This window comes from Emydura macquarii, unplaced genomic scaffold, assembly GCF_026122565.2.
Source record: "Emydura macquarii macquarii isolate MOO-44397 ecotype Brisbane River unplaced genomic scaffold, CSIRO-AGI_Emac_v2 contig_3289, whole genome shotgun sequence".
NCBI lineage: Eukaryota > Metazoa > Chordata > Testudines > Chelidae > Emydura > Emydura macquarii.
The window spans coordinates 1-4452 of record NW_027133426.1 but is presented as its reverse complement, the minus strand read 5'-3'; the positions used below and the strand labels follow the sequence as shown (position 1 = coordinate 4452).

Here is a 4452-nt window from a genome sequence, read left to right as displayed (position 1 = left end):
GTTTAGGTGTTAAAATGTCTTAATTGTCAGACTCCACCTTTCCAGTTGGAGAATACATTTCTTCTTTCTGTAGATATTTTATTATTCCTATCATTATTTAGACTGTAACCTCTTCAGGGGAAGGATTGTCTCTTATTCTCGATTGGTAAAGTGGCTAGCAAGATATTGGTGTCATGTGATAATAATCATGAATTAATTGATTTATTCAAGTGTGAATTGAATTGATGGAAAGGAGCAACCAGTCTAGCATGACAGAATTAATTCTCCTGGGTTTCCTCGCCTCTTTCCAGCTGTGTTACCTGACCAAGTGGGGCCTGATATTAGTGCTCTAAGAGGAAGTTATTCTTCAACATCCTTTCCATGTTTCATAAAATAGATTATTGTCTGTGACTGCAGCCTTGTTCCCAGTCCCGCTCCAGCCATTTTCGTGTTCCAGCCCGACCCTTGTGTCACCAGGCTTGGTATGGGTCACAGCTGGGAGGACACATCTCAGGTCAGACAGTCAAAAAATTGGGCTGACATCCTCACTCTGGTGGTATATTCTATAATTAGATTTAAGCCAACCAGCAACAAATGTGTGTTCTGGTACCTCTATACTAGCTTCCCATGGAGCCACAGGCAGTCCGCTTAGGCACTCCATGCTATATTACCAGCCAGACAAACTGGACTGCTGTGGTAAAAGGTTACTAAAACCATAATTCACCACACATTAGGTTCTTCCAGCCCCAGGGGGCCAGTCACTAATCCAGGTCAATGGAGGCTCAGGACCTTACACCAAAGATAATGTTCTAGCCAATCCTTAGTTATTAACTCAGAAAAAGAAAGGCAAGTTACTAAAAGGCAAAAGCACATAAAATACATTACAGGTGAATCAAAGTCTGTAGTCCAAAGTAATACCAGGGATGTTAAATCTGCCAGTTTTCTGTAAGTCTCTCTGGGTTGCCCAACTAGTTCTTGGGGATCTCAGTCCTTTTATTCAAAATTTCCCCTGTCAGAATTCACCAGTCAAGAGAAGGTGGCCAGGGACTTTGTTCTCCCTTTTATAACGTGACCCTTTCTGCTGGAAAAATCCTTGCTATGTTATTGGGTCAAGCAGTTCCATGGCACAGGTGCTTTGCCATCAGTTCTTTATATGAACGGCAATTCTAGTTTGCACCATCTGTGTACACGCCGTTAGAGGTGTGTTTGGGAATGAGGTGCAATGTCTCTACTTTACAGTTCCTTTGTTATCCCTGAAGCGCAAACCTGTGGGCCTTTCTCAGACACCCCTGATGTTGAGTTCCAAACATATAGCAAAGTTTCAGATCTCCACACACAACGCTGATACACACATTAGAACAAGATAATGATACTCAGCAGATTACAGCTTTTCCAATGATAGCTCACGAGGCATATTGTACAAGGTTTATCACAATTTTGTAACAGTGGTGACCATATTAGTGTAGATGGTCACCTTCCCCCTTAGACAGCATCACACTTGGCTCCCAACCCCACTCTTGCTTTTTTCCAAAGCTCTTGACTCCTGACTCCAACTCTTACCTTTCTCTCCAGTTCCTGACCTGACTGCCATTGCTCCAACCACTAGGCCTGACCCTCCTTATCTTGGTTTCTGACACTGGCCCAATATCTTTTGGCTCAGATAGTAAGCTATGGAGTTGGCTTATGTGAGGATATTAGCCAGGGTCAACATTTTGTTTGAAATAAATGTTACTCTTCTTCCTTTGAAATCACTGATAAAACTCACAGTGACTTGAATGGCTGCTTGACTGCACTCAGATTGATCAGCAAAAGTAAAGAAAGAAAGAAAGGAATCTTAGTTTCTGTTTTGTGAAACAGCAGTGAAGACAGGAATTCAAATACTGAAATCAGGCAGAATTCACATCAGCTCATATTTAGATTTTTTTTTTCATATGGTACTTTCTGAATTTCATTACTTAGATTTGCAGGTGAACAACCTTGGAGTTCCAGGGTAAACCCCTAAAGTAATTTTGCTTTGACAAGACATAATGCACAGAAATATGCCCTGAACTCAAGGTGATGTTAATTTCAAAAAATGCTGCAGGATTGGACTCCATTTGCGGTTCTCATCATTTCATGACCAAATCAAAAGGGAAAAGATTTTTAGTTCTTTATTTTACTAAGTTTATTGCATCTTAAAATGTAGAGAAAATGGGCAGAGTTCTCTATTTATTTACACAAGCTTTAGAACAGTGTAAATGCATTTATTTCAACAGAGTGACTCCTGATTTACATCAGGTTGAACGAGAGGGGTATTAGGCCCATTGACTCTAATAGAGTTACTCTTGATTTACATGGAGGTGAGTGAGAGAGGAAATGGGCCCGTTGACCCCTCTGGCACTCCTCCTGAGTCACATCAGGATGAGTGAGAGGAGAATCAGACCCATTGACCTGAATGTGGCTATGAGTGATTTACACCTGGGTGAGTGAATGTTCCATATTTACACAAATATGAGTGAAATTTGAATCAAGACCACTTGTTTTATTGAGCTGTCTTACAAGACACAGCATAGGAGAGATGTACTTAGATGACTCAGTTATCATACTTTGTTGTCTTAAATATGTTCTGTGGCCAGTGTTCTGGAACGTTATAGGAACAAAGGAATTGCCATGAAGCAGCATCCCGTCTCCAGTGGTGGCCATTATCAGCTGTTTCAAAGACAGAAGAATTGTATGATAAATCATGGACAAAATTTACTCTTGACTCAGAAAGGCAGCAGCCAACCCATATCCCGATGAATGAAGTCCTTATAAATATCAAAGCCATTATTTAGTTCTGAAGAAATGTTTAACTAAATAATATCCAGAGGCAATGAATTCTACAGGCCAGCTAGTCATGTAAGTGGAAAGAGAGACAGGCAGAAAGCCATAGACAGGCACAAACACACAAAAAGAAAAATGGATAGATAGACCGATAAATACTGTGAATCCCAAGGATTTATTTGTTTATACCTTAAAAAAACTGCTCCCAATAATAACTATTTGGCAAGCATTTGTTGTTGTGTTGCACATTACTGTGATCCACTGGATTTCATCTCTATATTCAAGAACAATGTTCATTTTTTCAAACATTTCTTGCCCAGAGTCCTTCTCAAAGCATCTTTCAGGTCTTTGTTCCTAAGGCTGTAGATGAAAGGATTCAACATGGGAATGAAAAGGGTATAAAACACAAACAGCACTTTTTCTTGGTACAGAGAAGATAGCCAAGTGGGCAGGGCATACATGAAAGCAGTGGTCCCATAAAATAAAGTCACAGCCACCATGTGGGAGGTGCAGGTGGAGAAGGCTCTGTGTCTGCCCTCGGCAGAGTGAATCCTGAGGATGGTGGAGATGATACAGATGTAGGAGATGAGCACAATCAGGGCAGTGCCGCTATGAGGGTAAACATCACAAGATTATTGACGTACGTGTCACTGCAGGACAGACTAATCAGGGGAGGGCCGTCACAGCAGAAATGATTAATCTCATTAGACCCACAATAGCTCAGCATAAAGGTGAAGCCTGTTTGCACCATGGAATTCACACAGCCTCAGATTTACGACCCTGCCACCAGCTGAATGCAAACCCACTTGGACATGGTGATGGGATACCGGAGCGGGTCGCAGATGGCGGTGTAGCGATCATAGGCCATCGCTGCCAGGAGGAACCCCTGGGTGGTGAGGAAGAGAACAAAGAAGAAGAATTGGGTGGCACACCCGTTGTAGGAAATGGCTTTGTTCCCTTCTAGGAAACTCACCATGGCTCTTGGGGCGATGGTGAAGAAGTAGAAGAGAACTAAGAGCGAGAGGTTCATGAGGAAGAAGTACATGGGGGTGTGGAAGTGAAAGTTGGCTCTAATGAGGAGGACCAGGACAATGCTCCCCATCATAGTTACTATGTAAATCACCAGGAATATCACAAAGGGGATCATCTGATGAGCTGGACCATTTCCAAAACCCAGCAAGATGAATTCCGAGAGTGCTGTGCGGTTCCCCAATCTCACTGGCTCCATGGCTGTGAAATCCTTGGGAAAAGGAGTGAGATACAGATTAAAGAAAGGGCAAATGAAGAAGATGTAAATGAAGGGCTTAGTGAAAAGAAAAAGGATGGTGATGGAGAAAATACCCTGGTCTGAGGGCTCGGTAGTTCATTTTCCAGCTCTGCCACAGACTGTCTGTGAGGCATTGGCCCAGTCTCTTGGGCTGAGATTTCCAAAGCAGCCAAAGGGCATTGTGTGCTCAACTCACATTCAATTTCAATAGGATTTGGTCACCTCAGACGAGATTTATAAAAGTGTTTAAGGGCCTAGTAGAATTTTCAAAAGCACCTAGGTACCAAAATCTCATTGATTTCAAGGTCAGAAGGAGCCATTCTGATGACTACCTTTTATCCTAAATATTAAAATACACTAAATTGATCATAAATACCTTTTAAAACTTGGGGTCTATCCCTTGA

At 42.0% G+C, this 4452-nt stretch overlaps 1 pseudogene; it reads right to left on the bottom strand.

Moving 5' to 3' along the window:
* Positions 1 to 3074: 3074 nt before the first annotated feature.
* LOC137143020 (olfactory receptor 9S13-like) lies at positions 3075 to 4009 on the bottom strand (annotated as a pseudogene).
* Positions 4010 to 4452: the final 443 nt, after the last annotated feature.